Consider the following 20485-nt stretch of genomic DNA (forward strand, 5'->3'; position numbering starts at 1 on the left):
CCCTGTCATGTCCCTGTATTATTAATATAGATATGTAATGTAACTGCAACACTTCCAGACCCCCTCACCCCCCAGTCATGTCCCATTATTATTATAGATATAAGTGGTGTCACTGTGACGCTACCAGATCCCCTCACCTCCCCAGTCACGTCCCTGTATTATTATTAGAGATATAAGTGATGTCCCTGTGAAGCTCCCAGATCCCCCTCACCCCCCAGTTATGTCCCTGTATTATTACTAGAGATATAAGTGATGTCACTGTGACATTCTCAGATGCCCTCACCTTCCCAGTCATGTCCCTGTATTATTACTATATCTATAACTGATGTCACTGTCACATTCCCAAACCCCCTCACCTCCCCTGTCATGTCCCTGTATAAGGTATGTCACTATGATGCTCCCAGATCCCCTAAACTCCCCAGTCAAATCTATGTATTATTACTAGAGATATAAATTATGCTACTGTGACACTCTGAGATCCCCTCACCTCCCCAGTCATGTCCCTTAGTGTTCAAGATAGGCTGTTTAAGCTGGGCGCCACGCCCTGCCCGATTTTTTAAGGGCAAAATCCGTCCTGCCCTTTCTGCGGCATCCTGATAAAACTGCTGTCAGCTTCCTGCCTTCTCAGCATGTAAAGATGCCTTGCGCGTGCGCACGGCATCCATTCATGCTAGTGGAGAGAGCTTGGGGAAAGCCCAGCACATAGTAGGTGCTGGGAACGTTTCCAACAGTGACGCTGCCGGCCGCCCACATCCCCTGCAGTAACGTCTGTGGGCTGCACCACCCACTTAAATGATGTTTTATGGCCACGAACCCTATTTTACATGCCAACGAACCTTTTCGGATGCGCGCGTGACTTTGCCGTGCGCGCACACATATGCCACTGCAGTCCAGGGCACTGCCTAACACTATTTCTGGAGTGAACACTATCCCTGTACTATTACTACAGATAAGTTATGTAACTGTGACTCTCCCAGATCCCCTCACCTCCCCAGTCATGTCCATGTATTACTAATAAAGATATAAGTGATGTCACTGTGACTCTCCCAGATCCTCTCACCTCCCCAGTCTTGTCCCTGTATTATTACTATAGATATAAGTGATGTCACTGTGATGCTCCCAGATCCCCTCACCTCCCCTGTCATGTCCCTGTATTATTACTGTAGATATAAGTGAAATCACTGTGTTATTCCAACGTCCCCTCACCTCCCCAGTCATGTCCCTGCATTATTACTATAGATATGTGATTTCACTGTGACACTCCCAGATCCCCTCACCTCCCCAGTCATGTCCCTGTATTATTACTATAGATATAAGTGATGTCACTGTGATATCACCACCACTCCCAATGTATAATAATAATAATAATAATAATAATAATAATAATACCAGGACACCACAAGCTGCTGTCCCTGTATAATAATAACCATACACAAAAACCTGCTCCCCCTGTATTATACTAATAACAACAACAGGAACCCCCATTCTACTCTTCCTTTAAAATAATAATAAAATGACACCACAGGCTGCTCCATCTGCAAAAAAATAATAATAATAGGACACAACAGGCCGCTCCCTTCTGTATAATAATAATAATAATAATAATGATGACAAAACACCACAGGCTGCTGCCTCTGTATAATAATAAGTGGACACGACTAGCTACTCCTTCTTTATAATATTAATAATAGGACAACAAAGGATACTCCTCCTGTATTATAATAATAATAATAACAACAATAACTGCACACCACAGGCTACTCCCCCTGTATAATAATAATAATGCTTCCCCTGTATAATAATAACAACAGGACACCACAGGCTGCTCCTCCTGTATAATAACAGGACACCACATGCTGCTCTGCCTGTATAATAATAATAATAATAATAATAATAATAGAACACCACAGGCTGGTTCCCCTGTATAATAATAATAATAATAAATAACTGTACACCACAGGTCGCTCCCTCCGTATAATAACAGGATACCACAGGCTGTTCCTCCTGTATAATAATAATAATAACAACAACAACAACAACAACAGGACACCATAGGCTCCTCCTCCTGTAGAGTAGGATGTCACAGGCTGCTCCTCCTGTCTATTATGACAAAACAGAATGCTACCCCTGTATATTATTGCAACACAGGCTGCTCCTCCTGTATACTATGACAAGACAAAATGTTATCCCTGTATATTATGACAATACAGGCCGCTCCCCCTGTACAGCACAATGCCACAGGACACAACACCTGTAATGTCCCGTATATAGAATTACGGTAACGGTGGGATCTGTGCCACCTGTAATACGGTAACGGTGGGGTCTGCGCCACCTGTATTACGGTAATGGCGGGGTCTGCGCCACCTGTGTTACGGTAACAGTGTGGTCTTGTGCCACCTGTATTACGGTAACGACGGGGTCTGCGCCATCTGTATTATGGTAACGGCGAGGTCTGTGCCACCTGTAATACTGTAATGGCGGGATCTGCGCCACCTGTATTACGGTAACGACGGAGTCTGCGCCACTTGTATTACGGTAATGGCTGGGTCTTGCGCCACCTGTATCATGGTAACGGCGGGGTCTGCGCCACCTGTATTACGAAAACGGCGGATTCTGCGCCACCTGTATTACGGTATCGGCGGGGTCTGCACCACCTGTATTACGGTAACGGCACAGTCTGCGCCACCTGTATTACGGTAACGGCACGGTCTGCGCCACCTGTATTACGGTAACAGCACGGTCTGCGCCACCTTCATCACGGGAACGGCGTGGTCTGCGCCACCTGTATTACGGCAGCGGCGGGGTCTGCGCCACCTGTATTACTGTAACAGCGAGCTCTGCGCCACCTGTATTACGGTAAAAGCGGGGTCTGTGCCACCTGTATTACGGTAACGGCGGGGCCTGAGCCACCTGTATTACAGTAATAGGACACTAGAGTGTCAGCCACCTGTACAGGGTTAATGCAGCACCAGAGGCTGCTCCAGCTGCACTATAACAAGGCACCAGAGGCTGCTCCCCCTGTAGTACAGAACCTGACACCAGAGCTGCTCAGCCTATAGAATAATAATGATAATATAATTACCTGCTGCCAGACACAGCAATGGCTGCTCTCTGCTCCTGCTGCCTTGTGGGAATGATAGAAGGAAGGCGGAGCTCAGACCAGGGGAAAATGGCCGCCGCTCCTGACGTCACTACCCGACCAGGGAACCTATTGCTGCTGCCGGACTGGTCTACAAGAAAATGGCCGCCGGCCTCCTACACTGAGGACATGTATGGTAAGAAGGATTACAGAGGGCTGGGCTGTGGTGGTGTAGAGGAGGGGAGGGGCCAGTAACCAGGTAGCAGCCGTTGCCAATCATACACTACTTTCGGCCTGTGCGTTCCACCTTACTTCCGGACTGTGCGTTCCACATACAGGAAGTGAGTTTTCATCGACTGCTGCAGCCTCCCAGTGTCCGTGGAGATCAGGTAATGGCGTCTTACTATACAGGGGGAGCAGCCTGTGGTGTCCTGTTATTATTAATATACAGGAGGAGCAGCCTGTGGTGCCCTGTTATTATTAATATACAGGGGGAGCAGCCTGTGGTGCCCTGTTATTATTAATATACAGGAGGAGCAGCCTGTGGTGCCCTGTTATTATTAATATACAGGGGGAGCAGCCTGTGGTGCCCTGTTATTATTAATATACAGGAGGAGCAGCCTGTGGTGCCCTGTTATTATTAATATACAGGGGGAGCAGCCTGTGGTGACCTGTTATTAATATTATACAAGAGGAGCAGCCTGTGGTGTATTGATGTTATTATTATTCTTAGACAGGGGGTGTAGCCTGTGGTTTCCTGTTATTAATATTATACTGGAGGAGCAGCCTGTGGTGACCTGTTATTATTATTATTATTATACAGGAGGAGCAGCCTGTGGTGTCCTGTTATTATTGTTATTATACAGGGGGAGCAGCCTGTGGTGTCCTGTTATTATTTTACCGGGGCAGCAGCCTGTGGTGTACAGTTGTTGTTGTTATTATACAGGGGGAGCAGCCTGTAGTGTCTAGTTGTTGTTGTTGTTGTTATTATTATTATAATACAGGGGGAGCAGCCTGTGGTGTCCTGTTATTATTGTTATACAGGGGGAGTAGCCTGTGGTGTCCTGTTATTATGAAACAACAAAGTATGGTCCTTCAAAGAGAACAAAGGACCAAAAAAAAAGCAACTATAAGCCTTTTCCTGGGCACACTTGAAAACTTGAAAATTTTTTTTGGAAATGATGAAATTATTAAGACATAACTTTTATTAATGTATACTTTAAGAGAAGACGAGAGCTGGCATCAATAATTAAAGAACATGGGTGTTCACATGTACTAATGTACCTGTTATGGGCAGAATAATGATTTAAGTGATCGAAAATAAATAAAACCTCATTCACAAAGATAAATCATACAGATCCTCTATGATCGGATTTTTATATGAGTGAGGTCACTACCTCGAGTCCGATATAATCTGATAAATGCTGTAACCTGTGACCAGGTTAATGCACTGGGCCCCAAAGTGTTTTAACTGCTGGAGAGTAAAATACCTACGGTACCTAGTATTCCCTGGTGGTTCCCCATCCAGGTACTGACCAGGCCCTGCAGTGCTTGGGTTCCAAGATCAGACGAGTTTGGGCATACTCAGTGCGGTCTGACCGTAGTTAAGTCTGTCTCCTAGGCGCACCGTTGACCGATTGTATTGGGACCCAGAATGACAATCACAGAATAAATACCAGGTTATATTTGTGCAATAAGTTGATACAATAAATTGCTAGATTGTTGCTGAGGGATCTAGTCAGTGGTGATTTGAGGCAGTAATAATGACTGTGGGGTCTTGGGGTTAGGATTCCCAAACTCAAACTCTATTGCAGTTATGCTCTCAAATAGCCCACAATAATCAAAACAATAATAAAAAAAAAAGTGTCTACAGTACAATTCATTCTCTGATATTGGTTTTAGTATAGTAATTACAGTTGCAGCCTCTTTCTCACCCCTTACCCAGTAATCATGCACCAAAAAAGAGATGTTATGCACAAAAAATATAAGAGTCTAAATACATTACATAACAGGAGATAATCAGCTTTCACCTGTTAGCCAAGGAAGCATATGGTGGACCTTATGGGAGAATACGGGGGAGCTGTGGTTTGGGCAAGGAGAACTCGTTTCCTTACCCAACCTGTTCAGGAGACCCTCAGACTGGTGGACAGTGCAGGAATCGAGGAGTGAGGCGGCCGCGGTCTGTGCGACCAGAAGTTCGGGCACTGGAACCGGAAGTGACGCACGTTTCGCTCCAAGAGCTTGATCACATGATCGCCTGCTCTCGGAGTTCCCCACTGCCAGTATTTATGTAAGGGCGCAGCCTATCACTTAGTGGGAGAGGTAGGGAAAGCATCTAAGTTAGCTACATCACCTGAGGTTGAGAATAGATTTCAACAAGTTAGAACTAATTGATTAAGCAGTATATCATTAAGAGTATAATGAAATTGTTATCCAGCTAAACTGATTAAGTTTGGAGAACAGAAAATGAGGATAGTAAATCCTATATTGAAAATTAATATATATGAAATAAGAATAAAAAATGCAACTTAAAAAGGAAAAAATTAATAAAATAAAAAAGGGGGAAATATGAGATAAAAAAAAAAAAAATTTGTATGGTGAGTATAAAGTGAAAAGTATCAATTACAGGGGATTGCAGGTTATGAATACATGTCAGATTAGGTGTCATTTATAAGGAGCAAGATATGGTTATTTATATTAAATCCGGAGGAATTGTAGGGGTGATGTACCTACAGGGGGGGGGGTTTGGGAAAAAGGGGGTGGGGGGGAAAGAAAGGGAAAGGTGGGGGGGAAAGGGGGTTGTTAGGGGGGAGGAAAGGAGGAGGGGAAAAGGAAAAAAGATAGATAATAAAAATTAATTACCAAAATGGATAATTAGGGGATTCTGAATAAGTGTGGGGGGGAAAGAGTTAGATATGTAGGATGGGTAAGAGATAAAGACCTGAATCTAGTACAGTGAGCAAACCGGAAATTACAACTTTTTGCACGGAAATTATTATTAACAAAAATTTTTACAGAGAGAACAGGAACATCTGAATTCCCCTCTGACTTGGAAAATCTATCGTCACAAGAAAGGCTAGCTCTGGCGACATTGGAGGAACTTGCTGACCCTAATGAATCAATTCCCACTACACAACAAACGAGACCCTTGCTGAAGAAAAAATACATCTTTTTTCCCAAGGATTCCTTATGCCCAGAGGTTATAGTTTTCCCGAACTTGGTTACTCGGGATCTGGACAGATTATATCTGAATAAGAAATACCGTCACTCTGCAGATAATCTGATACCGAATTAACGGAGGACTCTCCAGGAGATCAAAACCTGGACCGACGTAGTTCTGAAACCGTCGGATAAAGGAGGAAATTGTCACAACTGAGGGCCTGAGCTGACGGGAGGCAGCCTCAGTTGTAGGGGCTGAGATGTAACGGAACCTGGGAGGTTGTATCAGACCCCTAGACATGTAAGTAACATGTAGAATAACTGCCCGAAGGCGTGACCACGACAACCAGGATAAAAGTCAATGATGTTTATTATGACAAACTCCGTAACACAGCAGCAGTAAAAGGAAACATAAAAGTCAACAGAGGATAAATACAATTCCTGGGTACTACAGGGTGGCAAGGGCCACAGGCACTGGTAGTGTGAGACAGTTCTTATAATCTTCTAGTTGGAAAGTCCTTACCAGGCCTGACTGTAGCAATGGAGAGAACCCATGATCGTACCAGCTGGTGTTCCAGGAAAGGCTGGGCTGCTGAAGATAAAACGGCTGCTGTGGATACTGGCTGGAACCAGACTGTTGTTGGTACGGAGTGGATACTGGCTGGAAGCAGTTAAATAATAAACGAACTTGAGAGCGATGAAATAATAATGAAGTTTGGAGTTTGAGAGCAGTGAAATAATAATACCGGTGGAGAGTGGTAAACTGCAGAAAGGACACCGGCCCTTTAAGAGAAGCTGTACACTGCTGGAAGCTGGGCTGGAAGCAGGTGATTGATAATGAAGTTTGGAGTTTGAGAGCGGTGAAATAATAATACCGGTGGAGAGTGGTAAACTGCAGAAAGGACACCGGCCCTTTAAGAGAAGCTGTACACTGCTGGAAGCTGGGCTGGAAGCAGGTGATTGTTGTAGCTGGAAACAGGTGAGTCCAGAATGGATCGGAGAGTCAGGCTACACCGCAGATGGAATGCTGGTGCGGGTCTCTATAGCAGAAGTCTGGAGACAGGAGCTGGAACCTGGAAGACAACCACAGGAGAGAGACAAACTGGAACTAGGTTAGACAACCAAAGCACTGACGCCTTCCTTGCTCAGGCACAGCTTACTTATACCTGCAGCAAGGAAGGGGTTGGCTAGGCAATTATGCAAATCAACAATACAGACAGCAGATTGGTGGAAATGATCAGATGACAAAATCCAAGATGGCTGCGCCCATGCAGACACTTGGAGGGAAGTTTGGTTTGTAATCCATGTGAGAATTGAAACAGTAATGGCGACGCCGGCCACATGAGACAGGAGACGCCAGACTGACAAGCGCACATTTAACCACGCGGGCACAGCGGAGGCCGCGGCTGATGAAATCACCACTCTGACATTCTGCATGTGGAAACTCAGGAACAGCGGGATCCGGTCCTGGAACGCTGAGCCAGCCTTAGGAGGCATCTGAAGGGTAAGTAATGGCGTCCAGATACCCGGATCGTGACAGAAATGTTGTGATCTGGCCAACAGAATTATATCTCAAACAAGCCAAGAAACAACTGGACGACCAATCATGCTACCAGAAGAGTATTTTTGACCCTACAGAAAGGTACACTAAACTCTATATGAATATCATAAACAGGGCATATCACGAAGGCACTATAACCAAGTCAGAGCAGGACTATCTAACGGTAAATAATCCTCGAGTACCTAAATTTTACCTTTTACCAAAGGTCCACAAGGATCTCCGGGACCCCCCTGGTCGGCCCATAGTCTCAGGAAACGGCGACCTACTAGAAAGAGCCTGCACATTTTTGGACACACATCTTAGGGACTACGTTTTGGAACTCCCATCATATACCAGTGATACAACTGATGTCCTCAGAAAGATCAGTGATATACATTTGGAAGAAACACATCTCCTCATGAGCCTTGATGTTGAGGCGTTATATACAAGCATCAAACATGACCTTGGCATCTAAGCGGTAGAATACTTTCTGAGAATGTGGGGAATGGATGATTTTCACCAATTTCTGTTACAACTTCTTCAATGTGTATTAAACAAGAACTATTTCACTATCAACAACCTCTTCTACACCCAGGTAAGAGGAACAGCGATGGGGGCAGCTTGTGCCCCGATGTACGCCAACCTCTTCCTGGGCTGGTGGGAGAGGGAGTTTGTATTTACGTCTGATCTTGGAACCCAAGCACTGCAGGGCATGGTCAGTACCTGGATGGGGAACCACCATGGAATACTAGGTACCGTAGGTATTTTACTCTCCAGCAGTTAAAACACTTTGGGACCCAGTGCATTAACCTGGTCACAGGTTACAGCATTTATCAGATTACAGGTACACTACCGATTTTCCGGCATCCTCGGTTCCAGTGCCGTGCCGGATTATCGATTTTGCCGGATTAACGGTGGAAACTAATTTTGCACCTTCAGAACATTTCTAAAGCAATAAATAGTAAAATATATGCTACAGTATATTAATTAATGAATAAACACAATAGTGTATCCAAACTGTTTATAGGCAAAACAGGTATCAGGTCAGGCTGTGTGTTCCGCCCATGTGGACGCCATAACAGCCCCACTGATGCTTGCTGTGTCACCTGCAGTGTCTGTGGAAGCTGTACCCACATTGCGTGTTACGCCCATGCACAGAAAATGTTCCAGATTAAAGGATGTCCCTAACCCCCTTTAATCCGGAAAAATCAAAATTGTCCGGATTAAAAGAGGTTCCGGATCATCGGTTGCCGGAAAATCGGTGGTGTACCTGTATATCGGACTCGAGGTAGTGACCTCACTCATATAAAAATCCGATCATAGAGGATCTGTATGATTTATCTTTGTGAATGAGGTTTTATTTATTTCTCTGACGTCCTAGTGGATGCTGGGAACTCCGTAGGGAATAGCGGGCTCCGAAGGAGGCTGGGCACTCTAGAAAGATCTTAGACTACCTGGTGTGCACTGGCTCCTCCCACTATGACCCTCCTCCAAGCCTCAGTTAGATTTCGTGCCCGGCCGAGGTTGGATGCACACTAGGGGCTCTCCTGAGCTCTTAGAAAGTAATAGTCTTAGATTTTTTTATTTTCAGTGAGACCTGCTGGCAACAGGCTCACTGCAGCGAGGGACTAAGGGGAGAAGAAGCGAACCTACCTGCTTGCAGCCGGATTGGGCTTCTTAGGCTACTGGACACCATTAGCTCCAGAGGGATCGACCGCAGGCCCAGCCTTGATGTTCGGTCCCGGAGCCGCGCCGCCGTCCCCCTTACAGAGCCAGAAGCAAGAAGATTGTCCGGAAAATCGGCGGCATGAAGACTCTGTCTTCACCAAGGTAGCGCACAGCACTACAGCTGTGCGCCATTGCTCCTCTCACACACTTCACACTCCGGTCACTGACTGTCGCTGGGGGGGGGCGCCCTGAGGCAGCAATAAAAACACCTTGGCTGGCTAAAATACCTCAATATATAGCCCCAGGGGCTATATATGAGGTAAATACCCCTGCCAGAATTCCATAAAAAGCGGGAAAATAGGCCGCGAAAAAGGGGCGGAGCCTATCTCCTCAGCACACTGGCGCCATTTTTCCCTCACAGCTCCGCTGGAAGGAAGCTCCCTGGTTCTTCCCTGCAATCTACAGTAACAGTAATAGGGAAAAGAGAGGGGGGGCATTACATTTGGCAGTATATACATTATATTTTATTGAAAAGCAGCTATTAGGGACATAACTTAGTTAGTCCCTGTATATATATAGCGCTCTGGTGTGTGCTGGCATACTCTTACTCTGTCCCCCCAAAGGGCTTTTTGTGGGTCCTGTCCTCTGTTTGAGCATTCCCTGTGTGTGTGGAGTGTGTCGGTACGGCTGTGTCGACATGTTTGAGGAGGATAATGATGTGGAGGGGGAGCAGATGCCTTTAGCAGGGATGTCACCCCCTGGGGGGCAGACACCTGAGTGGATGAGTTTATGGCAGGAAATGAGTGCACGTATAGACTCCTTACATAAAAAATTTGACGACATGCCGACTGTGGGACAACCGAGTCTTCAGCTCGTGCCTGTCCAGGTGTCTCAAAAGTCATCAGGGGCTCTGAAACGCCCGCTATCTCAGATGGCACAAGTAGATGTCAACACGGATACTGACACCAGTGTCGACGACGATGAGTCAAATTTAATGCCCGTTAAGGCCATTCACTACATGATTGAGGCAATGAAAGAGGTGTTAAATATTTCTGATTTACATCCAGGTACCACAAAAAAGGGTATTATGTTTGGGGAGAAAAAACTACCTGTAGTTTTTCCCCCGTCAGATGAATTAAATGAAGTGTGTGAAGAAGCGTGGGCTTCCCCTGATAAGAAATTGGTAATTCCTAAGAAGATACTAATGGCATTCCCTTTCCCGCCAGAGGATAGGTTACATTGGGAAACACCCCCTAGGGTGGATAAAGCGCTCACACGTTTGTCTAAAAAGGTGGCACTACCGTCCCAGGATACGGCCGCCCTTAAGGAGCCTGCTGATAGAAAGCAGGAGGCGATCCTGAAGTCTGTATATACACACTCAAGCATTATACTTAGACCAGCTATTGCGTCACAAAAAAAAATAGAAAAAACTATGCGCTCAGGTGAATAGCACTGCACTAGGTTGTCAGCAGCCTCTTGAAGAAGGGAATTGCCAATCCCTTAAAACGAAAACTATAAAACAAATAACAAGTGGCGCTAGACAACCAGAGTATAATAAAACATTTATTTTCTAAAATGCATGTAGAAATTACAACAACCTCCCGGGGGTAATAAATCTTAAAACATCACAATGTCTGAATAAGCACTAAATAGGTCTAATTAGTAACATATAATTAGTACAGGTTGAGTATCCCTTATCCAAAATGCTTGGGACCAGAGGTATTTTGGATATGGGATTTTTCCGTATTTTGGAATAATTGCATACCATAATGAGATATCATGGTGATGGGACCTAAATCTAAGCACAGAATGCATTTATGTTACATATACACCTCATACACACAGCATGAAGGTAATTTTAGCCAATATTTTTTATAACTTTGTGCATTAAACAAAGTGTGTCTACATTCACACAATTCATTTATGTTTCATATACACCTTATATACACAGCCTGAAGGTCATTTAATACAATATTATTAATAACTTTGTGTATTAAACAAAGTTTGTGTACATTGAGCCATCAAAAAACAAAGGTTTCACTATCTCACTCTCACTCAAAAAAGTCCGTATTTCGGAATATTCCGTATTTCGGAATATTTGGATATGGGATACTCAACCTGTATATCATTAACACCTGGAAGTTGAACAGCCTTTTATGGATTATATATGTGCACACTGATATTGCTAATTGATGAAACGAAAGTCACTAGCACCTGTATTCTAATAGCCAGTTGCAAATACATAAGTTCATAAGAATGGGTAGCTGTTGCAGAAAAGAAACAAATGTATGTTATTAGCTGTATGCACACAGTTACCACTGGGCAGGAGCTCCTTCAATCTCTGCTCCCTGGAGTTGTCCCACTGTCCGGATGGATACACTCGCCAGAACCTCAGTGGGCAATCTGGAAGCCACGCCGTGCGGGGTGTCTAAGAGCGCTGTCCTAGCCCAGTCCACACCGGCTCCGGTACCTCCGTACTTTGCAAACGGGGGCTAATAGCTGGTAAATCCGGAGTAAAGTAGGGATAGCGTTCCTGGTGTGTGTGACCTACAATGAGCGTAACTGTAACATCAATTATTTTTAGTCATGTCTGGGGGACGTTTCTGGGTGATGACTGGAGAGGTGACTGCTGGGAATGGGACATTATACAGTAACACCAGGGGGGTGTCTGGGTGATGACTGGAGAGGTGACTGCTGGGAATGGGACATTATACAGTAACACCAGGGGATGTGTCTGGGTGATGACTGGAGAGGTGACTGCTGGGAATGGGACATTATACAGTAACACCAGGGGATGTGTCTGGGTGATGACTGGAGAGGTGACTGCTGGGAATGGGACATTATACAGTAACACTGGGAATGTGTCTGGGTGATGACTGGAGAGGTGACTGCTGGGAATGGGGCATTATACAGTAACACCAGGGGACGTGTCTGGGTGATGACTGGAGAGGTGACTGCTGGGAATGGGACATTATACAGTAACACCAGGGGGGTGTCTGGGTGATGACTGGAGAGGTGACTGCTGGGAATGGGACATTATACAGTAACACCAGGGGGGTGTCTGGGTGATGACTGGAGAGGTGACTGCTGGGAATGGGACATTATACAGTAACACCAGGGGGGGTGTCTGGGTGATGACTGGAGAAGTGACTGCTGGGAATGGGACATTATACAGTAACACCAGTGGGGGTGTCTGGGTGATGACTGGAGAGGTGACTGCTGGGAATGGGACATTATACAGTAACACCGGGGGATGTGTCTGGGTGATGTCTGGAGAGGTGACTGCTGGGAATGGGGCATTATACAGTAACACCAGGGGGACATGTCTGGTTGATGACTGGAGAAGTGACTGCTGGGAATGGGACATTATACAGTAACACCAGGGGGGGTGTCTGGGTGATGACTGGAGAAGTGACTGCTGGGAATGGGACATTATACAGTAACACCAGGGAACGTGTCTGGGTAATGACTGGAGGAGTGACTGCTGGGAATGGGGCATTATACAGTAACACTGGGGGACGTGTCTGGATGATGACTGGAGAGGTGACTGCTGGGAATGGGACATTATACAGTAACACCAGGGGGGGTGTCTGGGTGATGACTGGAGAAGTGACTGCTGGGAATGGGACATTATACAGTAACACCAGGGGGGGTGTCTGGGTGATGACTGGAGAGGTGACTGCTGGGAATGGGACATTATACAGTAACACCAGGGGGACATGTCTGGGTGATGACTGGAGAAGTGACTGCTGGGAATGGGACATTATACAGTAACACCAGGGGGACATGTCTGGGTGATGACTGGAGAAGTGACTGCTGGGAATGGGACATTATACAGTAACACCATGGGGGGTGTCTGGGTGATGACTGGAGAGGTGACTGCTGGGAATGGGACATTATACAGTAACACCAGGGGGGGTGCATGGGTGATGACTGGAGAAGTGACTGCTGGGAATGGGACATTATACAGTAACACCAGGGGGGGTGTCTGGGTGATGACTAGAGAGGTGACTGCTGGGAATGGGGCATTATACAGTAACACCTGGGGATGTGTCTGGGTGATGACTGGAGAGGTGACTGCTGGGAATGGGACATTATACAGTAACACCAGGGGGGGTGTCTGGGTGATGACTGGAGAAGTGACTGCTGGGAATGGGGCATTATACATTAACACCTGGGGATGTGTCTGGGTGATGACTGGAGAAGTGACTGCTGGGAATGGGGCATTATACAGTAACACCAGGGGATGTGTCTGGGTGATGACTGGAGAGGTGACTGCTGGGAATGGGACATTATACAGTAACACCAGGGGGGGTGTCTGGGTGATGACTGGAAAGGTGACTGCTGGGAATGGGGCATTATACAGTAACACCAGGGGGCGTGTCTGGGTGATGACTGGAGAGGTGACTGCTGGGAATGGGACATTATACAGTAACACCAGGGGGGTGTCTGGGTGATGACTGGAGAAGTGACTGCTGGGAATGGGACATTATACAGTAACACCAGGGGGGGTGTCTGGGTGATGACTGGAGAGGTGACTGCTGGGAATGGGGCATTATTCAGTAACACCGGGGGATGTGTCTGGGTGATGTCTGGAGAAGTGACTGCTGGGAATGGGGCATTATACAGTAACACCAGGGGGACATGTCTGGGTGATGACTGGAGAAGTGACTGCTGGGAATGGGACATTATACAGTAACACCAGGGGGGGTGTCTGGGTGATGACTGGAGAAGTGACTGCTGGGAATGGGACATTATACAGTAACACCAGGGGGGGTGTCTGGGTGATGACTGGAGAGGTGACTGCTGGGAATGGGACATTATACAGTAACACCGGGGGATGTGTCTGGGTGATGTCTGGAGAAGTGACTGCTGGGAATGGGGCATTATACAGTAACACCAGGATGTGTGTCTCGGTGATGACTCAAGAGGTGACTGCTGCAAATAGGACATTATACAGTAACACCAGGGAATGTATCTGGGTGATGACTGGAGAGGTGACTGTTGGGAATGGGGCATTATACAGTAACACCAGAGGAAGTTTCTGGGTGATGACTGGAGAGGTGACCGCTGGGAATGGAACATTATACAGTAACATTAGGGGACGTGTCTGGGTGATGACTGCAGAGGTGACTGCTGGGAATGGGACATTATACAGTAACACCGGGGTATGTGTCTGGGTGATGACTGGAGAGGTGACTGCTGGGAATGGGGCATTATACAGTAACACCGGGGGATGTGTCTGGGTGATGACTGGAGAGGTGACTGCCGGGAATGGGGCATTATACAGTAACACCAGGGAATGTATCTGGGTGATGACTGGAGAGGTGACTGTTGGGAATGGGGCATTATACAGTAACACCAGAGGAAGTTTCTGGGTGATGACTGGAGAGGTGACCGCTGGGAATGGAACATTATACAGTAAGATTAGGGGACGTGTCTGGGTGATGACTGGAGAGGTGACTGCTGGGAATGGGACATTATACAGTAACACCGGGGTATGTGTCTGGGTGATGACTGGAGAGGTGACTGCTGGGAATGGGGCATTATACAGTAACACCGGGGGATGTGTCTGGGTGATGACTGGAGAGGTGACTGCCGGGAATGGGGCATTATACAGTAACACCAGGGGGGTGTCTGGGTGATGACTGGAGAAGTGACTGCTGGGAATGGGGCATTATACAGTAACACCTGGGGATGTGTCTGGGTGATGACTGGAGAAGTGACTGCTGGGAATGGGGCATTATACAGTAACACCAGGGGGGGTGTCTGAGTGATGACTGGAGAGGTGACTGCTGGGAATGGGACATTATACAGTAACACCAGGGGGGGTGTCTGGGTGATGACTGGAGAGGTGACTGCTGGGAATGGGACATTATACAGTAACACCAGGGGGGGTGTCTGGGTGATGACTGGAGAAGTGACTGCTGGGAATGGGACATTATACAGTAACACCAGGGGGGGTGCCTGGGTGATGACTGGAGAAGTGACTGCTGGGAATGGGACATTATACAGTAACACCAGGGGGGGTGTCTGAGTGATGACTGGAGAGGTGACTGCTGGGAATGGGACATTATACAGTAACACCAGGGGGGTGTCTGGGTGATGACTGGAGAGGTGACTGCTGGGAATGGGACATTATACAGTAACACCAGGCGACGTGTCTGGGTGATGACTGGAGAAGTGACTGCTGGGAATGGGGCATTATACAGTAATACCAGGGGATGTGTCTGGGTGATGACTGGAGAGGTGACTGCTGGGAATGGGACATTATACAGTAACACCAGGGGGGGTGTCTGGGTGATGACTGGAGAAGTGACTGCTGGGAATGGGGCATTATACAGTAACACCGGGGGACGTGTCTGGGTGATGACTGGAGAAGTGACTGCTGGGAATGGGACATTATACAGTAACACCAGTGGGGGTGTCTGTGTGATGACTGGAGAGGTGACTGCTGGGAATGGGACATTATACAGTAACACCGGGGGATGGGTCTGGGTGATGTCTGGAGAGGTGACTGCTGGGAATGGGGCATTATACAGTAACACCAGGGGAACATGTCTGGTTGATGACTGGAGAAGTGACTGCTGGGAATGGGACATTATACAGTAACACCAGGGGGGGTGTCTGGGTGATGACTGGAGAAGTGACTGCTGGGAATGGGACATTATACAGTAACACCAGGGAGGGAGTCTGGGTGATGACTGGAGAGGTGACTGCTGGGAATGGGGCATTATACAGTAACACCAGGGGGACATGTCTGGGTGATGACTGGAGAAGTGACTGCTGGGAATGGGACATTATACAGTAACACCAGGGGGGGTGTCTGGGTGATGACTGGAGAGGTGACTGCTGGGAATGGGACATTATACAGTAACACCGGGGGATGTGTCTGGGGGATGTCTGGAGAGGTGACTGCTGGGAATGGGGCATTATACAGTAACACCAGGGGGACATGTCTGGGTGATGACTGAAGAAGTGACTGCTGGGAATGGGACATTATACAGTAACACCAGGGGGGGTGTCTGGGTGATGACTGGAGAAGTGACTGCTGGGAATGGGACATTATACAGTAACACCAGGGGGGTGTCTGGGTGATGACTGGAGAGGTGACTGCTGGGAATGGGACATTATACAGTAACACCGGGGGATGTGTCTGGGTGATGTCTGGAGAGGTGACTGCTGGGAATGGGACATTATACAGTAACACCAGGGGGGGTGTCTGGGTGATGACTGGAGAAGTGACTGCTGGGAATGGGACATTATACAGTAACACCAGTGGGGGTGTCTGGGTGATGACTGGAGAGGTGACTGCTGGGAATGGGACATTATACAGTAACACCGGGGGATGTGTCTGGGTGATGTCTGGAGAGGTGACTGCTGGGAATGGGGCATTATACAGTAACACCAGGGGGACATGTCTGGTTGATGACTGGAGAAGTGACTGCTGGGAATGGGACATTATACAGTAACACCAGGGGGGGTGTCTGGGTGATGACTGGAGAAGTGACTGCTGGGAATGGGACATTATACAGTAACACCAGGGAACGTGTCTGGGTAATGACTGGAGGAGTGACTGCTGGGAATGGGGCATTATACAGTAACACTGGGGGACGTGTCTGGATGATGACTGGAGAGGTGACTGCTGGGAATGGGACATTATACAGTAACACCAGGGGGGGTGTCTGGGTGATGACTGGAGAAGTGACTGCTGGGAATGGGACATTATACAGTAACACCAGGGGGGGTGTCTGGGTGATGACTGGAGAGGTGACTGCTGGGAATGGGACATTATACAGTAACACCAGGGGGACATGTCTGGGTGATGACTGGAGAAGTGACTGCTGGGAATGGGACATTATACAGTAACACCAGGGAGACATGTCTGGGTGATGACTGGAGAAGTGACTGCTGGGAATGGGACATTATACAGTAACACCATGGGGGGTGTCTGGGTGATGACTGGAGAGGTGACTGCTGGGAATGGGACATTATACAGTAACACCAGGGGGAGTGCATGGGTGATGACTGGAGAAGTGACTGCTGGGAATGGGACATTATACAGTAACACCAGGGGGGGTGTCTGGGTGATGACTAGAGAGGTGACTGCTGGGAATGGGGCATTATACAGTAACACCTGGGGATGTGTCTGGGTGATGACTGGAGAGGTGACTGCTGGGAATGGGACATTATACAGTAACACCAGGGGGGGTGTCTGGGTGATGACTGGAGAAGTGACTGCTGGGAATGGGGCATTATACAGTAACACCTGGGGATGTGTCTGGGTGATGACTGGAGAAGTGACTGCTGGGAATAAGGCATTATACAGTAACACCAGGGGATGTGTCTGGGTGATGACTGGAGAGGTGACTGCTGGGAATGGGACATTATACAGTAACACCAGGGGGGTGTCTGGGTGATGACTGGAGAAGTGACTGCTGGGAATGGGACATTATACAGTAACACCAGGGGGGGTGTCTGGGTGATGACTGGAGAGGTGACTGCTGGGAATGGGGCATTATACAGTAACACCGGGGGATGTGTCTGGGTGATGTCTGGAGAAGTGACTGCTGGGAATGGGGCATTATACAGTAACACCAGGGGGACATGTCTGGGTGATGACTGGAGAAGTGACTGCTGGGAATGGGACATTATACAGTAACACCAGGGGGGTGTCTGGGTGATGACTGGAGAAGTGACTGCTGGGAATGGGACATTATACAGTAACACCAGGGGGGGTGTCTGGGTGATGACTGGAGAGGTGACTGCTGGGAATGGGACATTATACAGTAACACCGGGGGATGTGTCTGGGTGATGTCTGGAGAAGTGACTGCTGGGAATGGGGCATTATACAGTAACACCAGGATGTGTGTCTCGGTGATGACTCAAGAGGTGACTGCTGCAAATAGGACATTATACAGTAACACCAGGGAATGTATCTGGGTGATGACTGGAGAGGTGACTGTTGGGAATGGGGCATTATACAGTAACACCAGAGGAAGTTTCTGGGTGATGACTGGAGAGGTGACCGCTGGGAATGGAACATTATACAGTAACATTAGGGGACGTGTCTGGGTGATGACTGCAGAGGTGACTGCTGGGAATGGGACATTATACGGTAACACCGGGGTATGTGTCTGGGTGATGACTGGAGAGGTGACTGCTGGGAATGGGGCATTATACAGTAACACCGGGGGATGTGTCTGGGTGATGACTGGAGAGGTGACTGCCGGGAATGGGGCATTATACAGTAACACCAGGGAATGTATCTGGGTGATGACTGGAGAGGTGACTGTTGGGAATGGGGCATTATACAGTAACACCAGAGGAAGTTTCTGGGTGATGACTGGAGAGGTGACCGCTGGGAATGGAACATTATACAGTAAGATTAGGGGACGTGTCTGGGTGATGACTGGAGAGGTGACTGCTGGGAATGGGACATTATACAGTAACACCGGGGTATGTGTCTGGGTGATGACTGGAGAGGTGACTGCTGGGAATGGGGCATTATACAGTAACACCAGGGGATGTGTCTGGGTGATGACTGGAGAGGTGACTGCCGGGAATGGGGCATTATACAGTAACACCAGGGGGGTGTCTGGGTGATGACTGGAGAAGTGACTGCTGGGAATGGGGCATTATACAGTAACACCTGGGGATGTGTCTGGGTGATGACTGGAGAAGTGACTGCTGGGAATGGGGCATTATACAGTAACACCAGGGGGGGTGTCTGAGTGATGACTGGAGAGGTGACTGCTGGGAATGGGACATTATACAGTAACACCAGGGGGGGTGTCTGGGTGATGACTGGAGAGGTGACTGCTGGGAATGGGACATTATACAGTAACACCAGGGGGGGTGTCTCTGTGATGACTGGAGAAGTGACTGCTGGGAATGGGACATTATACAGTAACACCAGGGGGGGTGTCTGGGTTATGACTGGAGAAGTGACTGCTGGGAATGGGACATTATACAGTAACACCAGGGGGGGTGTCTGAGTGATGACTGGAGAGGTGACTGCTGGGAATGGGACATTATACAGTAACACCAGGGGGGGTGTCTGGGTGATGACTGGAGAGGTGACTGCTGGGAATGGGACATTATACAGTAACACCAGGGGACGTGTCTGGGTGATGACTGGAGAAGTGACTGCTGGGAATGGGGCATTATACAGTAATACCAGGGGATGTGTCTGGGTGATGACTGGAGAGGTGACTGCTGGGAATGGGACATTATACAGTAACACCAGGGGGGGTGTCTGGGTGATGACTGGAGAAGTGACTGCTGGGAATGGGGCATTATACAGTAACACCGGGGGACGTGTCTGGGTGATGACTGGAGAAGTGACTGCTGGGAATGGGACATTATACAGTAACACCAGTGGGGGTGTCTGTGTGATGACTGGAGAGGTGACTGCTGGGAATGGGACATTATACAGTAACACCGGGGGATGTGTCTGGGTGATGTCTGGAGAGGTGACTGCTGGGAATGGGGCATTATACAGTAACACCAGGGGAACATGTCTGGTTGATGACTGGAGAAGTGACTGCTGGGAATGGGACATTATACAGTAACACCAGGGGGGGTGTCTGGGTGATGACTGGAGAAGTGACTGCTGGGAATGGGACATTATACAGTAACACCAGGGGGGGTGTCTGGGTGATGACTGGAGAGGTGACTGCTGGGAATGGGACATTATACAGTAACACCAGGGGACGTGTCTGGGTGATGACTGGAGAAGTGACTGCTGGGAATGGGGCATTATACAGTAATACCAGGGGATGTGTCTGGGTGATGACTGGAGAGGTGACTGCTGGGAATGGGACATTATACAGTAACACCAGGGGGGGTGTCTGGGTGATGACTGGAGAAGTGACTGCTGGGAATGGGACATTATACAGTAACACCAGGGGGGGTGTCTGGGTGATGACTGGAGAAGTGACTGCTGGGAATGGGACATTATACAGTAACACCAGGGGGGGTGTCTGGGTGATGACTGGAGAAGTGACTGCTGGGAATGGGGCATTATACAGTAATA

The 20485-nt window shown here is 48.0% G+C and overlaps 1 protein-coding gene and 1 pseudogene across 1 annotated transcript in view; both read right to left on the minus strand.

The window, feature by feature from the left end:
* Window positions 1-20485, minus strand: part of LOC134983862 (zinc finger protein 585A-like) — a 139670-nt gene that overhangs the window by 37025 nt on the left and 82160 nt on the right. The window lies entirely within an intron of this gene.
* On the minus strand, window positions 4567-4685 carry LOC134983878 (5S ribosomal RNA; annotated as a pseudogene).

This window comes from Pseudophryne corroboree (assembly GCF_028390025.1).
Source record: "Pseudophryne corroboree isolate aPseCor3 chromosome 3 unlocalized genomic scaffold, aPseCor3.hap2 SUPER_3_unloc_27, whole genome shotgun sequence".
Lineage (NCBI taxonomy): Eukaryota > Metazoa > Chordata > Amphibia > Anura > Myobatrachidae > Pseudophryne > Pseudophryne corroboree.